General features: G+C 41.9%; 1 pseudogene; it reads right to left on the reverse strand.

Annotated features, from left to right (window-relative positions):
* Window positions 1-1,586: 1,586 nt before the first annotated feature.
* Window positions 1,587-24,426, reverse strand: LOC111159020 (annotated as a pseudogene).
* Between the last annotated feature and the right edge of the window lie 2,872 nt (window positions 24,427-27,298).

The raw sequence follows: 27,298 nt of genomic DNA on the forward strand, positions 1-27,298 counted from the left end.
CAGACCCTGGGGCATTTGTGCTCATCTAGTGAATAGGTGCATCTTAGGATTTTGTCAGACAAATTTCTCCCACAACATGTCAGTGGGAATCTTGTATAACACTGTCTAACCTCTTCCTTTCTCATGGGTTCCTGGTTCTGCCATCTTCTGCTTGTTATAAAAGAATCAGCCATCTTTTGATCCATATACAAAGCCAAAAAGCACAACAGTGGAGGATAATGAATCCTAAAAAAAACTTGAGTTTTTATATTATCAATGTCCCATCCTATCCCCTCAGAATTTACCTCTGTAAGACAAAGACTGCTTCTGTGACATCTGTGAATCTCTGCCCAACAGATTTTTATATGGCCCTGGGCATACACAGCCTGTACTCAAGGCAAGCCAAAAGATTGGTGTTCTGGAAGAGGCAGTCAACTAATCATTATAGTAGTTGGTGGATAATTACCTAAATTCTCATGTCTTCAGAAGGATAACTCTGATGTTTGTGTCCTACACTGTCTCTGGAGGTCCCATCAAGCCTGAGCTACCGCTGTCCCAGTAGGAACTTGTTGGATAACATGTTGGCTGCCTTCTCTTCCTTGCCTCACTCCCCCACTCAGCTGGTGTTCCCCAGATCACCTCCTGAATCAGCTATTTGCATTAGAACCTTTGCAACAGGACCTGCTTTAGGGAAATCCAACTAAAAGATTTGTTGAAAGGATAAAGGTGAAGCTCCAGAAGAAGCAGGGACTGATGAGCACTATGGCTGTGAAAGAGAGACTGGGAAAAGTTTTTAAAAGAGGTCACCACAAAACCTGGTGCATTTAGGACTCTTTTGAATCCCCCCTCCCCTTTATTTTCCCCTCAACCACTTTGCTGAAAGTGAGGCCTTCTATATTTATTAGATATTAGGAAGACCATAGTAAAATTTTTGATGTGTGGATGTAGAACACCTAACAGAGGGCCTGGGACATAGTATGTGCATATAGTAGCTTCGATTTCATGAGCATGGACATGTCAGACATGTTTGTCAACTACCTCCCTCAGTCATTTCAGTGTGCATCGCTATTACATCTGTTCTCCACTTCCACCACTCATCCTGGACTGTCTAGTTGATTTTTCTAGTCTGCGTGTGGGTTTTACATTCACCCATATTAACCCTTTTCTTGTTAGATTTACTTATTTCCAGTTACTGGAGTTCGTTTGACTCCTGATTCTTTCACCTTACTCCTGCTGCTCTGTAAAGCTTCACTTTCCCCACAGTTTTCCTCAGGACCTTATCTCTGTCCTCATCCAAGACATTGGCACAGTTCTTAACCAGGAGTGAAGTTAAGAATCTGGGCAGAAAATCACGTGACTTGTGCCACTACTTCCCTTTATCTTAGGAGTCGTTGGATAGCAAGGAGAGAAAGTGACTTGAAGCAGCATAAGAGAAGGAGGGCTTATTTTAAGCACTCTGGGAAATCTCATATACTCTCACTTCTTTCTTCCATCTGGAACCTCATAGTTTCCTATTTCTGCTATAGCAGATGCTACAACTGCCAGCCCATGCAGACTTGGATTTCTGCTCATTTGCTGAGGCTCACAGTGAGCTATCATGACTGCCCTCAAGGATTTCCCTCAGACCCCAAGACCACTTGGCTTTCCAGCTCAGCTGGCATGTTCACATGCCCTTTGAATCGACCCACTTTGGTACAAGTGTTCACATCTGTTTCAACCATCTGTGGCCAAAGGCAAAATCAAATTATATAATGAGCTGCCCCTTTAAGATTTTGAGTGGGACAGTTACTTCATGTTGAGGTATAAAGAGAAGAAAATGTTTGCCATATAATTTAGCTAAAAGCCAAAAATGACTCTAGAATTAAGAGGGCATTCATGAGGTAGATTCTGGAGACAGCAACATTTCAGGACCTTGCAACCTTCAAGTGAGGTATGTGGTACCCACAGAAGACAGCCAAGTCTATATTAATATCTACTGGGAGACTACTTTTATTAGGAAGGCACTTATTTATTCATTACTGGGGAAACCCAACAATTTCCTATAGTTCTATTCTGATTTTAATTAGAATATTAATCAGCTATGCTCTGCACAATTTTGGCTAAAAATCCACAATGCAATATACTAAAATTCCTAGGAACAGAGCCAATTTAATTTGTATTAGATATTTTGCCCCAGGTTAGCATTAGAAACTTATTATTGCATGTCTCATACAGCTATTATTATTATAAATGTGCATATTGTGCAAATTAAAATTGTATTTTATTCAGGGAAAAACTTCTGTTTGCTTGAGTCCTGGTGACTGTGTCTGTGTTCCTGGGAATTCAGTACTTGTGACATCTCTCATGGTAGATCTAGCAAAGAAATGCCTCTGGGACACTCAGCCACTTACATTTCTGGAAGGACATAACTTGTACTATGGGGGAGGAGGACCAGATGATGGCCATCACTGTGTCTTTGTTCAAGGAGTTTTCAGCACGCACAATAGTGTATGATAAATATTGTGATGGGGAAGTGCAGGATGCAATGGTATACTTGGTGGGGTATACTTGTCAAGGGAGTCAGGAAAGGCCTCCTGGAGGCTAGGATGTATAAGCCCAAACCTGACAATTGAATAGAAGTTAAAAAAGGGAAGAGAAAGTAACGTATGGGAAGAATGACCTTAATTTCAGTTTTGCTGCTTTATAAAGGGTACAGTGAGGATTGGCAAGGCCAGAACTGGAGAGCCAGAGTGGAGCCAGGTAATGGAGAATCTTGAAGCCATGTGGAATTTACCGTAAGGAGCAATGGGAAGCCAATGAGGCTTTTAGTAGAGGAGTAGTAGTATGAGGTTTGCATTTTAGTAGAATCCCTCTCTCTAAGAAGTAGAGCATGAGTTGGAAGAAAGTTACAGTAGAAGCAGAGACATTAGTTAGAAAATAATTTTCATGATACAGGCAAGAGAAGATCGTGACTGGGATATGGGTATATCTATGGAAATGGAGAGAAGTGGGTAGATGGAGAGATAATTTGGGAGGTGAAATTCATAGGTGGTGATGAATTTCAAGTGCAGGTGAGAAGGAGTGATAGATCAGGGGAGAATTCCAGGTTTGCTTGAAACATCTTGTTGGATGATGGTTTCATTTAATGAGATAAGAAATATGGGAGAAGAAACATTTTTAATTTTTGGTAGGGGTTGGGGCTGGGGAGAGGAAAGGTGATGAGTTCAAATTCGAACACATTGAGTTTGAAGGACTGGAAGACCCATAGGTGGTGCTGTGTTGGATGTGGGTGGACATATGGATCTGCTGTTCAGGAAAAGAGACCTGGAGGGAGATGAAGACTGAGAATTCTTAACACAGAATGGTCTTTGAAGCCATGTTTTGTGTTGGAATATTCCAAGAAAGCATATCTCACTTGAGAAGAAAAGAAGTTGCAAGATAGAGTCTTGAGCAACAACCTGAGGGTAGGGGGAAGAGGAACATGTAAAGGAGACTGAGAAGAAGTGTGCAGGGTGGCCAAGGGGGAACCAGGAAGCACTGGAGTCACCTGTGCCGAGGGAAATGTGTTATGGAACTGAGAGGGCAGAGTCAACCATTTCAAATGTTGCTAAGGGCTCAAACAAGATGGTGCCAGAGAGCTGAATTCAATCCCATATGCCTTTAACCCCAGAATCCAGTAGCCGAAGGTTTTAGCCTCCACTTACCACCACTGCATACTTATATGCAGTTTCTTGTCCTTCTTTTTGAGTTTAAATATATTTTCATCATGGAAAGAAATATACAGAGTATCAAGAGGTACTCAGTGTAGTGAGGGGGTTTTGACTTGAACTCTCTCTGTTATTTTGACTGGAAATATTCATCCAGAAATATATAGTCATTGTTTTTCTTTACTCACTGTTTCACCATCACATAAATGTTCATATTTATTTATAGGAGGTCTCTGGAACAAAATCAATAATATCACCTGATGTGGTAAGCAGAATTCTAAGATGGCCCCTATATTCCTGGCTTCCTGGTGTACGTGCTATCCATAATTCGTCCCTTTGAGTGTGAGTGGGACTTTTAAATATAATGGGATATAAATTCCATCATTATGTTAATAAAAAAGGATTTTCCAGTTGCAATTAAGGTCCCTAATCGATCAACTTTGAGTTGATCAAAAGGGAGATTATGTGGATGGGCCTAAGGTAATCAATTAAATCCTTGGGATTGAATCCTTCCCCAGGAAGGAATCTGAGCCTTCCCTGACAGAAGAAAATCAAAGCATGAAAAGAATATCTTTTTCTGGCATTGAAATGAAAAAAATTACTATATTGTGGGAGGGCCCATGAAGAGGCTGCGTAGCAAGGACCTGAAGGTGACTTCCAGTCCCTAGATAACAGTCAGCAAGACAAGGGGCCCTCAATTCTACAACCATGGGGAGGTGAATTCTGCTACCAGCCACTACGTGAGCTTGGAAGTTCCAGAATGGAATGCTGTCCAACTGACACTTGATTCCTTTATACCACAAGGCAGTGCTATTGTTTCTAAGTTCCAGAATGGAATGCTGTCCAACTGACACTTGATTCCTTTATACCACCAGCCAGGGCTGTTGTGGGATGTCCCTCCTGGTGGGCTCTGAGTGCAGAGTTCTTTGCCCTGCTCACTGTGTGCTGCATGTACCCTCTTATTGTCGTTCTCCTCCTAAAGCAGCTGGCTCTGTCCCTCGGTCCCTGGTGACCCCCTGTCACCTTCACAAGTGCAGCCAAGGTCCCAGGTTCCACCAAAGAGTCTGAAGAAAGAGTCAAGTGGCCTTTGATCATTCGGTCCAGGCGTGGGCACTGACTGAGGAAAATTTGCCCCAGCCATGAGCAAAATCCACTGGAAGGAGGGAGGGACAGTGTCATTCATCTAACCCTTTCCTGGCCTCAGTTTCCCCATGAAAAATGGAGCAAGAATGGTTCTTGATTTGGTCTGAGCTCAAACATGACTGTCCACTTTCATCTGTGGCCTTCTGGCCAGCTCTTCCCTGCTCTGAGCCTCACACCCTTCACTGGGCTCTCTGAGCAGCAGGTAGGGAGAGGCAAACAAAAGGGCACATGGATGCTACAGGCAAAGAGCCATGTGGGAGTGAGTGACTATTCTCCCAGAATCTAGTTTTATTTGACTCACATTGTTTCTCCCAGCACCATGAGATTTTGGCAGCACAGTTTAGCGGTTCAGGAGTGTGACTCTGGAGCCAGTCATCTGTGTTGAATCTCGGCTCTGCTAATCACCAGCAGTGGGAGCTGGGCAAGTAGCTCATCCTGCATGTTCCTTACCTGTAAGTGGGTCAGTCATAGAACCATCTCAGTGAGGTGAGGAGTCAGTCGGTTAATACACATAAGGGTTACCAGGTGTCCCCAGTAATGATCCCTGACTTCTGAAGATGCCACAGAGTGACTGTTGTGGTGGGTGTGGACAGCAGGTGGGGATAGTGGGGATAGTGACCAGGGAGGCACCCAGGAGTAGGCTGTTTACTGATCTGTGTGCTAGCTTCACAGGTGTATTCTGTATAAAACTCATCGAACGGTGTGTGGAAGATAGATGCACTTTCTCTAGCTGGATCACACCTCCAGAAAAGTGTCTTCTTTCAATTAGTACTTGGGAATTCCAAGTACCATAAAATTCCTAGGAAAACTCCAGCCTTTCAAAGTCTATGGAATTGCTGAGGTCTAAGCCAAATGTCCAAGGAAGATACCAGGTACTGCTACCTATGTAATGTCTGGGTTGAGGTAGAATAAATTGAAAAAGGCACTAACGTATATATGGGATATGAAGGTAGGACAGGGCTAGCAATAGGAAACAGGGAAGGGGATGGCATCCAGATACCCAGGAGGGCAATGGGACCTCTTAGGCTGGATGGCAGGGGTGGGGCTGTGGATTCTTCTCCCCCACCCTCAAGAATCCTTAGTGGCTGTTCCGTTGCTCTGCAATGTAGGTTCAGAATTCTCTGGAACACAGCACACACCTCAGGGCCCATTGCCTGAGATAGGAGTGAGCTTCAGGCCTCAGATGATGGATGCCCATCTCCTTTCTGAGGAGACTGAGATGTGAATGTGGGCCCCTCCCTCTTCACCCTCCATCCTACAGGGAAGGATTGCTACTAGTCTTCAGAATAAAGGGAACATCAGCTAGGTAGAGGGAGCCATGGCTCAGCCCCAGCTGAAGCTCGACACTTCATTTTCCCATTATTCCTCACACTTTTCTAAATCAATTTTTTGGCTCAGAGAGACACACCTGGGACAGGAAACATCTGGAAAAAAAATAATATCATCCCAGGGGTGTCTGGGTGGCTTAGTCAGTTAAGCGTCTGACTCTTGGTTTTGGCTCAGGTCATGAGATGAAGCCCCGTATTGGGCTCCATGCTTAGCATGGAGTCTGCTTCTCTCCACCTCTGCCGCTCTCCCTGCTCTCTCTAAAATAAATAAATAAATCTTAAAAAATATATATATATATCATCCCAAGCACAGGGATTCAATGGTCACCAACTGAGTTATTAAAAGAGTTCAGGATACCTGCAGAAGAATGTTTGTGTATCTCTCCTTTCCCTCTGTGGCACCTCAAGATGAGTTTCTTTTCTGGGTCAGGCCCTACCTGGAGAGTGTCACTGAGCTTTGGAAGGCCTCTGATGGCAGGACAGAACCCTCAGCTTGTCCTTGACAGAGCCCTCAGTTTCCTTGGGGAGCAGGATTCTAGCCCATGCAGTACCCAGCAAGTGTAGGTCTGAGACTTGGTGCTTTCTTCAGCTGAGGGCTACCAATCAAAATAACAATTGAGGATATGATAATTAATTAATTAGTTAATTAATCAATAAATAAAGCCATCCTTCCTTGCATTTGTCAGTGTCAGAAAAATAGAAATATTGTTATCTACTTTAAAAGTGAAAAATTTGGAAAGAACTCAACTCTCTGTTGACTCGTTGTAGAACAGCATATTATCCACACATTATGTTCACAGATTGCCCAGAAAAAGCAGTGAGATAGTCCAAGTCCCTCTCTCAAGTCTTTCAGTATCAACACAGGGATGATAATGGGCAGCCTGGAGACTGGCCATGAGGACTGAGGTGGCACAGGATCTGATTTCTCTTCAGAAAAAGTTGATTCATCTCTTCCTTCTTTTCTATACCCTATGATCTTCTCCAACCTAGATTAGGGCCTGTGGTACATCTCTTACTTGGAGCCCAAAATGAAACATAGTCCCTTGCTCTGAATGCAATTAACACCTGAAGTGACATTGGTTGCAGAAACAGCTGGAAGTTTGTGGGCTTACCTTCAGTTTTCCAAAGATCTTGGGAAGTCTTAAGTCATTGGGTTCACAACCACCTCCCACCTAGCCTGGGCTCCCAGACCTCTGTGGCTGGACTCCCTACTTTCTGAAAGACTTCCTGTCAGCAATGAGATCCAGGGACAACTGGAGCACCACAGCTCAAAGGGGGCTCATCCAACTCTGGTGGATCTTGGTCCTCAGAATTTAAGAGTCTCTGACATGGAGGTAGCCTCAGAGAAAATAACCAGGATTTCTTAATGAAGGCAAACACAGACTCCCACCACCATGTGACATGTAAAGGCCAAAGCAATAAGGCCCTGAGGAGAAAGAGTAGTGGATGGAGCTCCCAAAAATCTTCTGTGTGAGGCACTTGACAGGGCCCAGCTATGGAAGGATGTGGGGAAGTTCTCATGAGAAAAGTTAGGAAATTCTACCAAGTAAGAAGCTAGTGATTGACTGAGGAGAAGGATGAGAGTCACTTGGTGAATCCATCAGGAAATGACTTACTAAACATTCAAAGGGAAACCAGAAAACTGGCAAATGCCTGGAAGGCACATTGGGCAAGACGCTGGAGCAGACCAGGCAGGGTTTTTCTGAGTCAGTTGTGAGTGGTCCTTGAATGGCTGCCCACTCTACATTGCCCCTCCTGGGAAGTTCCATGGGGCTGAGAAACCAGAAACTGAGCACATTTTGTGGGTTAGGAACACACCCAAATACCTCTGAGGAGGTTATCTTCCTCATTCAGGAGCTCAGTAGGTCTTTTTTTTTTTTTTTTTTAAAGATTTTATTTATGTATTTGACAGAGATTAGAAGTAGGCAGAGAGGCAGGCAGAGAGAGAGAGGAGGAAGCAGGCTCCCTGCTGAGCAGAGAGCCAGATATGGGGCTCGATCCCAGGACCCTGGGATCATGACCCGAGCCGAAGGCAGAGGCTTCAACCCGCTGAGCCACCTAGGCGCCCCGGAGCTCAGTAGGTCTTAGATGGTCATATTTTATGATTTTGTGTGTGGCAGAGGCCATATTCTCCTCTCAAGATCCTTGAATCCATTAAAGTATTTAAATTGAGAGATATCCAGTCATGGCCTCTCTTCCTATTTACTTTTCCCACCTTGGGCAGCCATGTTCCAGGGTGATACTCCATAGCCAAGGTTACCAAGTAGTCCAAGGGAACAAGTTCATCACCTTTGAAAGTCCTTGCTCAGCCGTAGCACCTGTGAGTGTGAAAGTCCAGAGGACCTTGAGATCCATCCCTCTGATAGTGACCACAGGCTCACACAGGCCCTCAGACTGTGGAAGATGACAAGCAGATCCTTCAGCTTCTTACACCTGCATTGTGGAAGCAGTGTGGCACAGTGGGGCTGTGAATGCAGCCCAGAACCAACTTATAGGTGAAGTGACGGCAGGAAATGAACCAAGAGATGAGGTGACCAAACCATCCAAGCTTGCCTAGGAGGGAAGAGTTCCCTGGGATACTGAGCTTTCTGTGCTAAAACCAGGGAAGTCCTAGGCAAACCCAGATGAGTTGGTCATCCTACCAATAGATGAGGGTGGGTTGTTTCCTGAGACTCCAGCCACAGAATAACAATGTCCCTGAGGCAAAGAAGAGAGGGAAGAGAAGGTCCTGAGGAAGGAGAAGGTCTGAATGGAAGAAGCTAACCAGAAAAACAGAGCATCTTCTCTAAGATGAGTTTCCATCATAAGAAAAGGATGCTGGACATTAATTTAGGAATCCCCCAAGGAGTTGAAAATTTCAGGGAAATAAGGCTGAAGGGTCCCCCCACTCCTGAACCAAACCAGGAGACCACCCCAGAGACAGTAAATTGGGAAACTCCCCAAGGCTAAATGGATTAGGATAGTCTAAGATCTCCTACAACTGAGGGATGTCTTTAAAGAGCAGATTTCTGGTCCATTAAAGTTCAAAGAAAGAGCCACAGTGTCAGCCTCAGGACGTTCCCATTGACAGGTCCTTTGCTTCAGCTTGGCTTCTGAGGTCTCAAAGATCTATGCCCAAAGCATTGTATATCTACAATGGACTTTTCAATCTTATCTGAAAAGACGTCCTATTTTAAAATGCATATTTTTTTCTTCAATTTTCTTTCTCATACATTATCACCAACAATGAACATTTATTGACCTTGTCCATTTTTGCCAACCAATAGGTGTCAAAATATGGCTTTATAGATACACACATTTTTGGGGGGGGGCTTTTATATGTTAGTTGTTGTATTAGTCGATATCCAGTTAGGAAAATAGAAATGACACTCATTATCTTAACAGAGAATTTGGTATAGGTAATTGGGTAAATATGGTGGTAACCTGGAAAAGTCAGAGGTAAGACAAAGGTACAATTGCCAGAAGCATGTCCACCCCCAAGGCTGGGGAAACAAAGGGCAAGGAGGTCACATGGAGAGGGCATAGACTACAGAACAGGCTAATTGCCCGGTGGTGTAAACATCTCAGGAGCTTGGAGAAGGGGTCTCCAAATGCAGAGAGAAACCCTTATCTGGATGCCAGGGGTGCTTCAAAGGTGTGCAATGAGGTTGTCTCAGGGAGGATAGAATCTGGGAAAAGGAACCAACTGTGCTTCTTTTGAGGTGACACTGGGAGAAACAAGAGATGCTTCTCCCAACCTTCTTCCACTGCTTTGACAGAACTTCACAGGGAGTCACTAGAGCAATGCAGTTCATGGAATCCCAGCCCCAGATTCACCATCAGAGCAGAGTGGATTTGGAGCTCACACAGTGCCTGGCGAAGTTGAGACTCCCAGTGTTTATTAACCATTTATATTTCTTTAAATTTCCCATTATATCCAACCTCCATTTTTCTTAAATGTAACAATACATTGGTTTGTATGAATCTTCTACACATTGTGATAATCCTTTGTTATCTATACATATACACACACCATAGATATTTCAGAAATATACAGCTTAATAAGACGCACTGTGCATATATACACACATGTATGAAATATATATAGGAACATATGTACTTAAATGACAAAGAGGAAAGAAATAAGAGAGCATCTGGAATGCTAATGTTTTTGTCTGTTTTCCTCTAGATCAATATTTGTGGGGAGAATGTTCACTTAACCTTCTGCCTGATCCATCTCCAGTTACTGTTCTGGGGTGGCTACAGGCTGCCATGGAAATAACAGGTATCATGCCCCTGAGCCCCACTTTCCAGCCCCAAAGATCCCAATGTGGTTGGGTCTTACATCTCCAAATGTCCTTGCTTCATATTTACCTTCCCTCTCAAGCAGGGCTGCCTCACTTCTGTTGTTTATACTCTTACCACAGCCCCTGAGGTAAGCAGCTCCCTGTGGTCCAAGCTCCTTTCCCATGTCTACCCTTTCTCCTTTGTACTGACCCCATCAATCTCTCTCTCTCTGTCTCTCTCTGTCTCTGGTATGCACATGCACACACATATACACACACATACACACTGAGATAAACTCCCTCCATTGGCCAAGATCAGCCTTTCTATTCTTAAAATAAGAAGCTAAAATTCCATTTTTGTTGATCCCACAGTCTCAAGATTGCATATCTTTTCTGAGGCACACTTGTTCTCAACCTTAGCTTCATAGTTGAATAACCTGAGAAGCTCTTCAAAAAAAATAGGGGTCCCAGGTCCCATGCCTTGTTAACTAAATGGGAAATTCTACATATGCCTAGGTATGGGTACTTTTAAAAGCTATCCAGGTGATCTCCTTGTTGCACCAATATGAAGGATGCAGGAACTCTCAAAGATAGCATCCCTGTTTCACTCAGAAGTGTTCTTTTAGCACTTGCTCCTTAGAGGACCTCACCCTTCTGTGCATCCTCTTAAGTGGAACTACAACCCACATTTATTCTTTCCTTCTGGTTCTGTTCCTTACTTATGGACACAAAGCTACCCAGATACAGGTGACAATAAGGCACAGGGCAAGGACAGGATGCCAACCTCTCTATGTGCCATCCAAAGCTGCCCCTTGACCAACAACTCAGAGATGAAAAATAAACTCTTGAGAAATCAGTTAAGACCTAAGTTAATGGGAAAATATACCATGTTCAAGAATGTAAAAATTCAATATTGTTAAGATGTCAGCCTATCCCAAAGTGATCCATAGATTCAATGCAATCTCAATAAACTTCTGGCAGATTTTTCTTTGGAAATGATATGTTTCCTAAGGCTGTTATAACAAATTACCACAAAGTTAGTGGCTTAAAACAATAAAAATGTAATCTCTCACAGTTATAGAGGTTGGAAGTCTGAAATCAGTATCCCTGGGTCAAAATTCAGGTGTTGGCAGGATCCCATTCCCTTTAGAGCCTTAAGGGGAAAATCTGTTTGTTGCTTCTCAGCTTCTGGTGGCTACCAGTGTTCCTTGGCTTATGGCCACACTACCCCAATTGTGAAGGCCACCATCTCGAAATCTCTCTGTTCCATCTTCATATAAAATTTTCTTTGGGCTGTCAAGTCTGCCTCTCTGTTATATGGGAACACGTGAAAGCATTTAGAACCCACCTGGATAATCCAGGATAACTTCCCCATCTCAAGATCCTTAATTTATTTTTTTCCATATTAAAGTAATACTCATTAGATCTTAATCATAGAGATTAGGACATGGATATCTTTTGGAGGCAATTTTTCAGCCCACCACAGATATTGATATGCTAATCCAAACATATGTGGAAATGCAAAGAAGTTAAGAATAGCCAAAGCCATTTTTGAAAAAGAGTGAACCTGGAAGATGTGTAATAACAAATATCAAGCACTATTGTGAGGCTATGACAAGGTATTAAGACAAAGATGAAAAAATAGGCTCTTTAGGACAGCTTCACATTTAAGGAAGAGTTTATACCTATTCTCCTGAAATGGTTCCAAAAAACAGAATGGAAGGAAAACTTCCGAACTCATTTTATGAGGCCAGCATTACCTTGATCCCCAAACCAGACAAAGACCCCATCAAAAAAGAGAATTACAGACCAATATCCCTGATGAAGCTGGTTGAAAAAATTCTCACCAAAATACTAGCCAACAGGATCCAACAGTACATTAAAAGGATTATTCACCACAACCAAGTGGGATTTATTCCTGGGCTGCAAGGGTGGTTCAACATCTGCAAATCAATCATTGTGATATACTATGTTAATAAAAGAAAGAACAAGAACCATATGATACTTTTGATAGATGCTGAAAAAGCATTTGACAAAGTACAGCAACACTTCTTGATCAAAACTCCTCACAGTGTGGAATAGAGAGTATATACCTAAATATTATCAAAGCCATCTATGAAAAACCTATAGCGAAAAACATTCTGAATGGGGAAAAACCAAGAGCTTTCCCCTAAGGTCAGGAACATGGCTGGTTGTCCATTATCACCACTGCTAATCAACATAGTAATGGAAGTCCTAACCCCAGCAGTCAGACAATGAAAAGAGATAAAAGGCATCTGAATCAGCAAAAAAGAAGTCAAATTCTCACTTCTTGCAGACGATATGATACTTTAAGTGGAAAACCCAAAAGACTCCACCCCAAAACTGCTAGAACTCATACAGGAATTCAGTAAAGTGTCAGGATATAAAATTGATGCACAGAAATCAGTTGCATTTCTATACACCAACAACAAGATAGAAGAAACAGAAATTAAGGAGTCGATCCCATTTACAATGGCACCCAAATCCATAAGATACCTAGGAATAAACCTAACCAAAGAGGCAAAGAATCTGTATTCAGAAAACTATAAAGTACTCATGAAAGAAATTGAGGAAGACACAAAGAAATGGAAAAACGTTCCATGTTCATGGATTGGAAGAACAAATATTGTGAAAATGTCTATGCTACCTAGAGTAATCTACACATTTAATTCAATTGCTATCAAGATACCATCAATTTTTCTCAAAGAAATGGAACAAATAATCTTAAAATTTATATGGAACCAGAAAAGTCAACGAATAGCCAGAGGAATGTTGAAAAAGAAAACCAAAGTTGGTGACATCACAATTCCATACTTCAGGCTCTATTACAAACCTGTAATCATCAAGACAGTATGGTACTGATACAAAAACAGACACAAAGATCAATGGAACAGAACAGAGAACCCAGAAATGGATCCTCCACTCCATGGTCAACTAATCTTTGACAAAGCAGGAAAGAGTGTCCAATGGAAAAAAGACAGTCTCTTCAACAAAGGGTGTTGGGAAAATTGGACAGCCACATGCAGAAGAATGATACTGGACCGTTTCCTTACACCAAACACAAAAATAGACTCAAAATGGATGAAAGACCTCACTGTGAGACAGGAATCTATCAAAATCCTTGAGGAGAACACAGGCAGCAGCCTCTTCCACCTCAGCCACAGCAACTTCTTCCTAGAAACATCCACCAAAGGCAAAGGAAGCAAGGGCAAAAATGAACTATTGGGACTTCATCAAAATTAAAAGCTTTTGCACAGCAAAGGAAACAGTAAAAAAAAACAAAAACAAAAACAAAAACAAAAGACAACCAACAGAATAGGAAAAGATAGTTGCAAATGGCATATCAGATAAAGAGCTAGTATCCAAACTCTGTAAAGAACTTATCAAACTCAACACCCAAAGAACAAATAATCCAATCTAGAAATGAACAGAAAGCATGAACAGATATTTCTGCAAAGAAGACGTCCAGATGGCCAATAGACACATGAAAAAGTGTCCAACATCACTCAGCATCAGGGAAATACAAATCAAAACCACAATGAGATACCACCTCACTCCAGTCAGAATGGCTAAAATTAACAAGTCAGGAAACAACAGGTGTTGGTGAGGATGCAGAGAAAGGGGAACCCTCCTTCACTGTTGGTGGGAATGCAAGCTGGTGCAGCCACTCTGGAAAACAGCATGGAGGTTCCTCAAAAAGTGGAAAATAGAGCTACCTTATAACCCAGCAATCGTACTATTGGGTATTTACTGTAAAGATACAAATGTAGTGGGGTACCTGGGTGGTTCCATGGGTTAAAGCCTCTGCCTTCGGCTCAGGTGGTGGTCCCAGGGTCCTGGGATCCAACCCCACACTGGGCTCTCTGCTCAGCAGGGAGCCTGGTTCCCCCCCCCCTCTGTCTGCCTCTCTTCCTACTTGTGATCTCTGTCTGTCAAATTAATAAATAAAATATTTTTTTAAAAGATTTTATTTATTTATTTGACAGAGATCACAAGTAGGCAGAGAGGCAGGCAGAGAGAGAGAGAGGAGGAAGCAGGCTCCCCGCTGAGCAGAGAGCCCGATGTGGGGCTCGATCCCAGGACCCTGGGATCATGACCTGAGCCAAAGGCAGAGGTTTTAACCCACTGAGCCACCCAGGTGCCCCAATAAAATATTTTTTAAAAAGATACAAATGTAGTGATCCAAAGGGGCACGTGTATCCAAATGTTTATAGCAGCAATGTCCGCAATAGGGAAACTATGGAAAGAACCTAGATGTCCATCAACAGATGAATGGATAAAGATGATGTTATATATGTATACAACGGAATACTATGCAGCCACCAAAGAACCTGAAATCTTGCCATTTGCAACAACATGGATGGAACTAGAAGGTATTATGCTAAGCAAAATAAGTCAATCAGAGAAAGATAATTATCATATGATCTCTCTGATATGAGGAATTTGAGAGGCAGGGTGAGGGTTGGAAGGGGAAGGGAGGGAAAAATGAAACAAGATGGGACCAGGAAGGGAGACAAATTATAAGAGACTCTTAATCTCAGGAAACAAACTGAGGGCTGCTGGGAGGTAGGGGAGAGATAGAGTGGCTGGATGATAGACATTGGGGAGGGTATGTGCTATGGTGAGTGCTGTGAATTGTGTAAGACTGATGATTCACAGATCTGTACCCCTGAAACAAATAATACATTATATGTTAATTAAAAAAATTTTTAGATAGACTCTTTAAAAGGGAGTCTTTCAACAGGCTCACACACAAACCATCAAGTGATTCATTCAATTCAGTGGGAAAAGAATTACTTTCTAATAAATGTTGCTGAATGAGTTGACTAGCCATGCAACCCCTAACTCACATTACACTAAAAAGTGTTTTAAGATGGTTCACAGATCAAAATATGAAAGCAAAAATGATAAATATTCTAGAGGATACATAGCGATTTATCTTTTTGATATGACATTTACAACCTTGGGTAAGCAAAGAGTCCTTAAATGGGACACATACAAGATTAAAAAAGTGAAGGAGGCAGTCAAGAAGCTAGAAAAAGAAAAAAAAAAGGTAGAAAAAGAATAACAACAACAACAAAACAAAATCAGTAGTAGACTTGATTTGAAAATAAAAAGGTAGCTGTTCGAAAATACTAACATGGGCAGCTGTGTGGCTCAGTTGGTTGTCTGCCTTTGGCTCAGGTCATGATCCCAGGGTCCTGGGATCAAGATCTGCAGGCTCCCTGTTCAGCGGAGTGTCTGCTTCTCCCTCTCCCTTTATCCCTCCCACCACTACCACACCCTGCTTGTGTTCTCTATCTCTTGTTTTCTCAAACAAATAAATTAAAAAAAATACTAACATCATTAATAAAAACCATTTACAAAGCAGACAGGAGGTTGATGCATGGCTATTGGAAATCTAGGTGCCCACTCCCTGGCCCTGGCCACAACTTCCTGCTCTGCTGGTTTCCTGCCTCTTGTCAACAGGAATCTCGGAGGGCAGGTGAAGGTCATAGGAAACCCAAAGTCACCTGCCATGTCTGAGAGGTGTCTTTATGCATAGAGATATGCGCAAATCTCAGCCCTGCACAAAGGTTTATAAGGGAGACTTTCTGAACAAGCCAAGTGGAGACTAGCCACTCCCAGTTGGGGTTTCTTCCCTGGGAAGACAAGGCTGGAGCTGATACTAAAGAAGTAATTATATTTGAAATTGAAGAACTACAATGGGAAAAGAAGTAGAAGCAATGAGAAGTTATAATATGATGTTAGAATTTCTTTTTTTTTTTTTAAGATTTTATTTATTTATTTGACAGACAGAGATCACAAGTAGGTAGAGAGGCAGGCAGAGAGAGAGAGGGGGAAGCAATCTCCCCGCTGAGCAGAGAGCCGATGTGGGGCTCGATTCTAGCACCCTGGGATCATGACCCGAGCTGAAGGTTGAGGCTTTAACCCACTGAGCCACCCAGGCACCCCAGAATTTCTTGTAATAAAACTGATTGGGGCATCTGGGTGGTTCAGTCCATGAAGCATCTGACTTCAGCTCAGGTCATGATCTCAGAGTCTTGGAGTCAAATCCTGCAATGGGCTCCCCGCTGAGCAGGGTGTCTGCTTGCTCCTCTACCTCTGTCCCACCCCCCACCCCTCTTGCGTGCACGCTCTTTCTCTCTCAAGTAAATGAATGAAATCTTTTTTGTAAAAACTGATCAAGGAAACCAGAAACGAGTCCTATAGGTGATGATAACCAGCAAGGGGGGCCTCAACCCTGAGCAGGCCCCAGCACAGCCATGTAAAGGCCACCCATATGCCAGAAGCCTGGGTGAATTTGGATAGGAACGTACCATATTTTCCCCCAGTAAAATGTATTCTCCATGAGGCACTAATGGAAAACAACATTTCAGGGCTCTGGAATATTTTGCTTATATACTTCAAAGCAAAAGAGAGGAAGAAAGTCCCTATAGTTTGCCAAGAATCCTTTCATTCCCTCAGAGAATTTTATCTGGATCCTCCTCAAGGAAAGCAGGGGAGAAGAAAAGCACCAAATATGCAATTCCTCCTGCATGGGCCATAAGAGTCAAACTTGGGTCCACAAAAAGCCAAGGACTCCAAAAATTCTACCGCAGACAATTGAAGTAGCAAAATAGTTGAAGAAAGAAAAATAAAGGAGTGAGGAGGGATACTCAAACAAAACAAAACAAAACAAAACAAAAAAACAGAAGAAGAAATAGACCACCACACAGAACCCAGCCAAGATGAAGCTGATAAGCAAAGACATTGTCTAGCCTCCAAAATCTCCAACAAATAAAACAATACATAACCCACACGTAAATAAGAGAGCACCTCTATTTCTGAAAATAGTAAGGTTGGAGAAAAGCATAGCACTGAAAATCCTGGAAATATAAGCACAGATTTCCATGATGTTGTCTCATTATAGTATGCCAAAAATTTAGCCAAGTGTGAGTAAGAGGAAAAAAGTGCACAGTTTGTCCACAAAGAACAAACTAGGTCAAATTCTAAAGATTTGGCCATTTCTTTATGACTTTTGTTGGAGATCATTCTATTGGTTTTGGTTTTGGTTTTGAAGGACAAAGTGGTATTTAATCAAGTCTCTAAATGAATGTAATTACATATGTTTAAAAAAACAAAACAAAACAGGATCGAGGAGCTCTGGGAGCAGGAGCGGAGACCAGAAGGGAAATAAACATCACCCGTATCTTGAAAGTCCAGGATCAGAGCTTATGCCTGAGCTTGGGGGAAGGATGAGACCACAACAGTGGTGTGCCAAGCCTGGTCTTCCAAGCATGGTGCACAAAAGTGATCTATAAGGGTGTAGGAAGACAATGTTAGATCTGTCATTTCTGTTTATTTTTTTCCTCCGTCAAAAAAGGGCAGAAAATCAGATTTTAAATGATTTAATATGCGGGTTGACACTGGGGCCCTCCCTCAGAGAGTCCTATGTCATGGGGGCTCTATGGCTCAATTTCTTCACAATGCAAAGAAGTCACCAGTAGAACCCCTTGATTCTGGGACCCCAGTCCTGTCCTGCAATGTGGCCAGGTAAATGGATAGACAGAGTGTATTATGTAGTTCTAAATACTTGTAAAATAGGCAAATGACTTAAAACATCACTGCAAAGAAAGTCAGTGAAGAAAATTCTAAGTATGGAAATCACAAGTCAACAAGAAAACGTCCTAGTAAAAACTTCCCCTGGACTTTCCTAGGTGACAGCTGCAAGCTCTATGTGGCTGTTGAGCACTTGAAATGGTGCTCAGTGTGAAAAAGAAACTGAAGTTTTGTTTTATTTGATTTTAATTAATTTAAATTTGTATTTAAAATCTGGTACTCCGTTCCATTACTGGAAAAATTTTAGTATACTTGTAATGACTTGAGTAGGTGAAGCTATTCAGAACTATAAAGTTCTGAAATTGAAATACAGATCAAAAGCTTCCCATGATTTTTTAAGGGTAGAATTGAGACATGCTGTTAATGTAAAATACACACTGGGCTTCAAATATAGATAAATATTTATTTATAATGAATATTTATAACAAATAAACGAATGAATGAATATAAGGTATCTCAACAATAATCTTTAGATTATGTGTTGAAATGGAAATGTTTAATACACAGAGGTTAAAAACATATATTACTAAAATTAATTTCACCTTTAAAAAAGTTTTCCAGTGTGGCTACAAGACAATTTAAATTCCACGGGTGACTCACATGAAGTTCCTACTGGACAGACTTTAGATGTTAAGATGATGCATGGTTTTCCTGTACCAGATTACCCATCTTTGGTGGCCCTCGTGGGTCTTGGAATGTTCAACACTATCTACTTGTCTTGAAGTTCTTTGTTTCATGACAAGTTTGCTAACTAAAAAAAGAGAAGAAAGAAAAACCCACATGGGCAGAAATACTGCTGGGGTCATTTACTCCATGCCAGATGTGGGCCTGCCAAGGCCATCATTCAACTGGCAAAGCTTTTCAAACTTTAAAAGAAAATGTAATTCCTCTCACCCCACTCCTACTGTCCCCACCTCATGGAGCTATTATGAAGCTAAGTGAGAAGCCGTCTGTGAAAATGCTGTGACATCTGCCCAGGGCCTGATTAGAATAACAGCCAAGTAAGCACTTTTCCACATGTTCTTTAATCGTCACAACACTTACTGGGTAGATGAGATCCCTATTGAGTAGAAGACTGTCTCTAGCCCGAGTCACGTAGCTAACACATGGGCACCTAGATGAACTATCAGGGAGTTCATGAACCCTGGTAAAGTGGACAAGGGATCTCACTGTCTGGCAACAATTCTCAAATGAGAAACTGAGGCTGGAGATCTCTCTGCCCCTCTGATCCACAGGCTGCTCTTCCTGGTCCTTGGAGGGCAGCCGGTCTCTGTGGGAGCAACAGATTCCATGACAGCAGGGCAAAGAGAGAGAAACTTCCTGAATGGACTCAGTCTTTCCAGAGCTTTTCTAGAAGAAGGCTAGTTCTTGAAAAACAGGACTTCATTCTTGGGCTGGCTCTGCACTCTTAGGTAGGCACCCAGGTGGCATCAACATGGCCAATAACTGTTCACTGGTCCAAAGCAACAGTGGGCTCTGCAGGGCTGCTTGAACCTTCAGCTGTGAAGCTGCCCTCATTCCTACACCCACAGCCCTCCAGCCGCCTCCTACTACCTCCAGTCCTGAATGCCTGCTTTTTCCCTTCTCAGTCATTACCGGAGGCAGGCCTGGCATGGGCGGGGCAGAAGGACAGCCTCGGTGGTGGTACACAGGGCCCACCCAGAGCCGTGGATTCCAGGCCTGGACTTCTCTTTTGAAAGGTAGTAGTTTGACTTGGAATGAGATGCGCCTGCACCTGCCAAGTTCAACACACTGAGGAGACAAACACAGCTCTATCCCTGAGAGGCCCCGCCTAAGGCAAGGCCCAGACAGGGCAGTTCATCTGGAGAACAGGGTGGGGCGGGGAGAGGGCTGTGGGGAGGCCCAGGCTCCAGAGCAGCTGGATGGAAGTAGGGAAAGCTTAGTTGAAGGGCTGCGTGGCTGAAAAATGAGGAGGCAGTGGTTGGCTGTCCACTGCTTCCTCCCTCCTTTCTCCAGCTTGCTACTTTCCCCCTAGCCTTAAAATAACCCTCTAAGGCTTGATTTGATGTCTTTTGTTGTTGTTTTAACTGGTCCTCCTTAGGGAGGATTTCCAGCATTTCCAGGAGCTGGCACGGCCTCAGAGCAAACCAAGTTCTGCCACACCCAGTCCCTTCCTCCCAGGACAGCACTGGGGGCTCCAGCCCAGCCAAGGTCCCCCCCCTTCCCTGGCTGCCACCCCTTCTCTGCCACCATTCCCAGGGCTGGAGAGGAGAGCTGGGGTGATTTAAAAGAGATGCAGCCCAAACCAGAGACTGCCCTAGAATGCAGAAAAAAGCCCTGCTAGCTCTGAGTTGTGGGACCTGGGGAGAAAGGGAGGGCAGAAGGGATCACAGATATACCACTTCTGGATGGTTCCTACCCCAAAGTCTGAATCAATTGCTCTGGCATCCTTGACGAGCTGTTTCAAGGTCTCCACATGAGCCGATGTGAATTTAGCTGCTGTTCTCTGACAGAGATGAATGAAAGACCCTAGGTAATTGCCTACCTGGATGACAGAAAGGGTCCATAGGGCCCATTTCTAGATTCAGCTGAAGCTGATCTGAAACTAAGTGGCTCTGTAGTTACAGCCGAACCTCAGTAATTATTACAGAATGACTAGTTATACCAGTCCTGACACTTCTAATAGCAACTTAATGGTTGTTTATTAAACTCTCCCCAGATATGGCTGCTTAGCATATCAAAAGGCTGGGAAAATACCACCCAGATCACCTTGGGAAGAAAGACAGGCACAACTCTAATGGGTGACATTGCTGGGCTTAACAAAGATCTCAGGAGGAGAGCAAATTCCAGTGAAGGTGAAAGCCATCCTTTGAATAAACCATAGATTTCAAAAATGCTAAAACATAGATGTACAGAGGACCCCCCCCCCATACAATATTCAGCAACTCTCTTCTAAGTAATTTTAAATGCTGGAACATATGTTCTGCCCTTGGACTCAGTATTATATAATTCCCACTGTGACGACAAGTAAACTCTCATATGTACATATTATTTACAAGATTGCAAGCACAAAGCCCTGCATACTGTATCCCTGGGCAAGTCAAGTGATTTTTAATCCCTAATTTTCACCAAGCGTGATTCCCACCTTTGCTGTCTTTAGAATGTGAACAGTTGAACAGAGAAAGAGGGGATCCCACTGGCTACCGATAAAATCTGCATTGAGATTTTACTGTGTGTCAAGTGCTTTAAGGACATATTCATCTAATCCTTAGAATAGCTCTTGGGTTTCCCCATTTTACAGATGAGGCATTAAGGATCCAAAAGGCTTATGTAACATGCCAAGGTTATACAGAGCTTTTAAGTGCCCAAAGCCAGATTTTAACCAACGGGCTTCAAACTGCAGGTCCCGTGGCTTGATCACTATGCCACACTTCCCTAATTTGATAGTCAACTTATTTGTTGACTAGTGGTTTGAAGTTCTAGCCATCTAATTTAGTTTTCTGATTTGAAGAGAGCAGAAAATATTGGGCCCCCACAGGATCCCCCCTCAGATGTTTTTACCGTATCTATGTTCGCCTCCCCCAGCTTCAGTGAACCTTTGCCTTTGTATTTATTTGCCACAAATCTGCAGCACGTTTTGCAACAAATTCCCACAAACTTAGTAGTTTAAAACAGCATACATTTAACATCTTAACAGTTCTGGAAGTCAGAAGTCCAAAATAGGTCTCATGGGGCTAAAATTAAGGTGCCACAGGGCTCTATTCCTTCTGAAGGCTCTAGAGAAGAATCCATTTCTTGTCCTTTCTGGTTTATAGAGGCTTCCCGCATTCATTGAATTGGTGGCCCCTCCACGTGTAACACCAGCAATGGCATCATTCTGAGCTCTGTGTCCATCATCACATCTCTGACTCTCTTGCGTCTCTCTTTCGATGATAAGGATCCTTGCAATGACATTGGGTCCCCTGGATAATCCAGGTTAATTTCTCCATCTCAATATCCTTACTTTAATCACATCTGCAAAGTCCCTTTTGTCACCTAAGATAAGGCATTCACAGGTTCTGGGGATTAGGATGTGGACAAGAAAAGCAAAGAGATAACTGAGTAGAACCAGCAATACAGTGTGACAAGCATGGAGAAAGACATTCAAAGATCATAGAAAAATGAAGGGAAGGTGCAAACTATAAAGAAAGAGGTACAGTCAGGGGTCGATCATTAAAGAAACCTGGACTTCTTAAAAGCTACTCAAAGCCATTAAAGGAGACACACATTTCAACCAATTTTTGTGAGAGGTAAAAATCTCTCCGAAGGTAGAAGATGGAAACAGAGATGGGAAATAGGAAAGAAAAGAAAATTAGAAGATCATATATACCAGGTGGTCCCACATTTGAATAACAGAAGTTATAGAGAGAGAACGCAAAAAAATAGGGGAAAAGTTTCAATGGAATAAGGAAATTCCCAAAACTGAAAAATAAGCTGAAAAGTAAAAGATCACCAATAGCCTAAAACAAGTGAAGAAAGATTCAGTACAAGTTGTATCATTGTATATTTTCAGAATTTCAAGAATAAAACAAAGACTCTAAAACTTCCAGAGAGACTATAAACAGACATATACTATAACCATATTGAAATCTTGTAGTTGGGGCGCTTAGATGGCTCAGTCAGTTGAGTGTCCAACTCTTGGTTTCAGTTCAGGTCATGATCTTAGGGTTGTGAGATCGAGTCCCACACTCAGTCAGGAGTCTGCTTGAGGGTCCTCTCTCTCCCACTCCCTCTCCCTTTGCCCTCCCACCTGCCATACTCTTGCTCTCTCTCTAAAATAAATAAATAAATCTAAATTAAAAAATCTTGTAGACATGAATGGTCTATGCCTTCAAGCATCTCAGGAATAAGTATTCTCAACCTAGAACACTATGCCCACAAACTATCAATCGTGTGTGTATAAAATATATTTTAATTCATGCAGGAAGCCTAAAAAGTTATATCTCATACTTTTTCCTGAAAGCTACTGCTGATGTGCTCCAGAAAAAATAAGAAATGAAGAGAAAGGAAAACCTGGAGCCAAAGAAAGAACCCAAAGGAGGGATGACAGCTACCTCATGGGTTTAAAGAATGACATTTCAGGAGAAGCAGGCTGGTGGAATAGTGTTTGGGGATTTTTAAAATATACTTTCAACTACATAAAAAAATCATGTTAATACAGGTAGATCTGATAAAGTATTTGAGAAAAAATTTAATGATAGGTACATGGGTTATCAATTGAATTAATGATTAGGGACAATTATTAACATCAGGAAAAAGTTAAAAGGGAAATATAATTATGGTACCTTCCTATACTCTTCAATAAACAGTATTTGCACAAAGCTAACAATGAATATTGCAAACTGATAATTGAATAAACCAAAAGTTTTATGAACTTATAGATGAATAGATGTAGTTGGTGTTACAGGCTGAATGGTATCCAAAATTCATATATCAAAGTCCTAATCTCCAGTACTTCCAAATGTAACTGTATTTAGAGATAGAATTTTTAAAGAGATACTAACGTTAAATGAAGTCATTAAGTTAGGCCCTAATCCAATATGACTGGTGTTCTTATAAGAAAAAGAAATTTAGACACAGATATGTACAAAGGGAAGACCATGTGAAGACACCAGAAGAAAATGACCATCTATAAGCCAAGAAGAAAGGCTTCAGGAGAAAGCAACCCTCCTGAAAACTTGATCTTGTACTTCCAGCCTCCAAAACTGTGAGGAAACAAATTTCTGTTGTTGAAACTGCCCAGTCTATGGTACTTTGTTATGGCAGTCCTAGCAAACTAAGACAATTAGGAAACATGTCGGTCAAATCTTCATAAATTATAATAGAAAGTCAATGTATAAAAATATCCAAAACTGACAAATCAATAAATTTAAAAGATGAATAGAAATATAATTTTTTAAAGGCATTTGTTAGCATGAACCTCCCTCCAGTTGGTTTCAAGCTACCAAGATTAAACACACACACACACACACACACACACACACACACACACACACACACACACACCTTGATCTTCTCAGTTCTTCCATTGAATAATTTGGCCGTTAGGATGACAGGATGTTTGGGGAGCTTTCCCTTTTCCAAAACTTTGCAGTAGCCCAATCATATCACATCAATGATAGGAGCAACTCCAGTCCTATTTCTGGCAGAATTTACCCACAATTGCTCACTGAACAAAGTCCACAGTTTATCAAGGTGGACAATTGGGCAGATTCTCTGGTTGCTCTTGAAGTGGTAATGCCTGCTTCCAACTGTCCCAAAGTAACCTGGGTGATACTGATTGAAGTTGATCCTGTGGTGAAGCATGCCACCAGCATGACTGTGGCCTCCTGAGTGCTTTTGGTGCTTGCCCATGTGGCTGTGGATCCAAAGGTGCCAGGTCTTCCTCAGTCTGGATGGCATGTCAGCAGCCCAGAATAAATAGCTAAATTAAAAGCTAAAGGAATTTAAAGAGTTGTCTCTGAAGAATGAGATGGGACACCCCACTTCATCTTGAATCTTTAAAGCCAGATGTATTTCAGAATTCAGATATTTTCTGATTTTTAAAAAGATAATATTCACATGCTGTATCATAAACACACAATTATGTGCACATAATAATGGGCAGCACTCCGTAATTAACACAAATTTTTTTTGAGAGAGAGCACACAGGCAGGGAAAGGAGCAGAGGGAGAGGGAGAGAGAGAGAATGCCAAGCAGTCTTCATGCCCAGCACAGAGCCAGAAACAGGGCTCAGTCTCACTGCCCTGAGATCATGACCCCAGCCAAAATCAAGAGTCAAACACTTAAACAACTGAACCACCCAGGCCCTCCAATGCAATATTTTTTGCAAAAGAACTTTTAAGTTTAGGTCAGGTTTTGCCATCAGAATGAGTTTTGGTGCTAAGGAACCCCCCAAAAATCAGTTTTCAAAGCTTTTTTTGACCTAAAAAAAAGCATATCCATGACTGTAAACTTGTGTTTGATACTTTTAATTATATACAATACTTCAATCAAAATCAAAATCATTTTTATTTTTTTTAAAGATTTTATTTATCTATTTGACACAGAAATCACAAGTAGGCAGAGAGTCAGGCAGAGAGAGAGAGGAGGAAGCAGGCTCCTGGTCAAGCAGAGAGCCTAACGCAGGGCGCGATCCCAGGACCCCAAGACCATAACCTGAGCTGAAAGCAGAGGCTTTAACCCACTGAGCCACCCAGGCACCCCCAAAATCATTTTTAAAAGGTGACTCTGGTGGAAGTGTGGAAGGATATTTGGGGGAGTGGGAGTATGCCAGGGGCAAGACTGAAGTCAGAGGCTGATGAGCAGGCCAACATGACAATAAAAACCAGATTTTAGGAAGGGAAGTAATGTAGCAATGATGGGTAAAAAAGGAGAAAGAAGGATGGATTTGATCTTATGAACAAATAACAAATCTTATGAACAAATGATGGGTAAAACAAATGATGGGTAAAAAAGGAGAAAGAAGGATGGATTTGATCTTATGAACAAATAACAAATCTTATGAACAAAAGGTAAAGAAAAGGCACAATCATGGACAAAACTCAAACTCTTGATTTGGGAAGTTGCATGAAGGTGCCCTGCATTGAATGGGGAAAGCAGAAAGAAAGGACATTTGGAGGACAAGGAGACAAGTGAAGTTTTCATTAGGAAATAATGAAGGCATCGGGGCAAGTATATACTTGACATACCCAATGACAGAGTTCCTAGGTGGTGGGGGGCAGGGAGGGAAAAGTAACAACAGGATTTAAGCACCCAGCTCTCCTTCCTGTTTTGATTTCTTTTCTCAATGAAGTCTTGTGGTGGGAGAAAAAATGACAATCCCTGAAGTCAGTCCAATAAGTTCCCATGACCCAAAACCAGGAGGCAGCTCATGGAAGCATAGACACCCTGAGGGTCCTCTCATAAGAAAAGAAATCACTTCTCAGAAAAGCCAATTCCAGGTTTAGTTAATGGCTGAAGGGATAATTGATAACTCCCTTTGATAAGAGAAGCTGAAAGCAATTCATCTTCTCCTATCTCCCTGGATCAAAATTAGGGAAATGGTCAGAAAGAAATTACTTCTCAAAAAAGTGCAAGCTTTAAATTGTTTCAGGGATTTCAGAATCAAACTTCATATGCTATTTTAGGACATATCTGAGAATAAGAAAAGAAAACATCTCCATTCTTTTAAAGACACTGACATAGAGCTGATATTAGATACTGCCCATGATAATTTTTTAAAAACCACTCCAAATTATGTAGGTATACATGAAAAGTCTAAATATAATAGCAATAGAATCTAAGGGTATTTCAAAATTAATTTGTGGGCCATTCCTTTACACCATACACAAAGATAAACCCTAAATGGATGAAAAACCTCAATGTGAGACAGGAATCCACCAAAATGCTATAGGAGAACATAGGCACTGACCTCTTCGACACTGGCCACAGCAACTTCTTTCAAGACTCATCTGCAAAGCAAGGGAAACAAAAGCAAAAATGAGCTTTGGGGACTTCATCAAGATAAAAAGCTTCTGCACAGCAAAGGAAACGGACAACAAAACAGGCAAGCCACAGAATGGGAGAAGATATTTGCAAATGACACTATAGACAAAGGACTGATATCCAAGATCTATAAAGAACTTCTCAAACTCAACACCCAAAAAACAGATAATCAAATCAAAAAATGGGCAAAAGATATGAGCAGACATTTCTCCAAGGAAGACACACAAATGGCTAACAGACACATGAAAAAGTGCTCATGATCATTAGCCATCAGGGAAATTAAAATCAACACTACATTGAGATTCCACCTTACACCAGTTAGAATGGCAAAAATCGACAAGGCCAGAAACAACAAATGTTGAAGAAGTTGTGGAGAAAGGGGAACCCTCTTACAATGTTGGTGGGAACGCAAATTGGTATAGCCACTTTGGAAAACAGTGTGGAGGTTCCTCAAAAAATAAAAAATAGAGCTACCCTATGATCCAGCAATTGCACTACTGGGTATTTACCCCAAAGATACAGATGTAGTAAAAAGAAAGGCCATATTTACCCCAAAGTTCATAGGAGCAATGTCCATAATAACCAAACCGTGGAAAGAGCTGAGATGCCCTTCAACAGATGGATGGATAAAGAAGATGTCGTCCATATACACAATGGAATATTACTCAGCCATCAGAAAGGATGAATACCCAATTTTGCATCAACATGGATGGGACTGGAGGAGATTATGCTAAGTGAAATAAGTCAAACAGAGAAAGTCAATTATCATATGGTTTCATTTATTTGT

The sequence above is a fragment of the Enhydra lutris genome, unplaced genomic scaffold (genome assembly GCF_002288905.1).
Source record: "Enhydra lutris kenyoni isolate GAN:26980312 unplaced genomic scaffold, ASM228890v2 scaffoldscaffold66, whole genome shotgun sequence".
NCBI classification, from domain to species: Eukaryota; Metazoa; Chordata; class Mammalia; order Carnivora; family Mustelidae; genus Enhydra; species Enhydra lutris.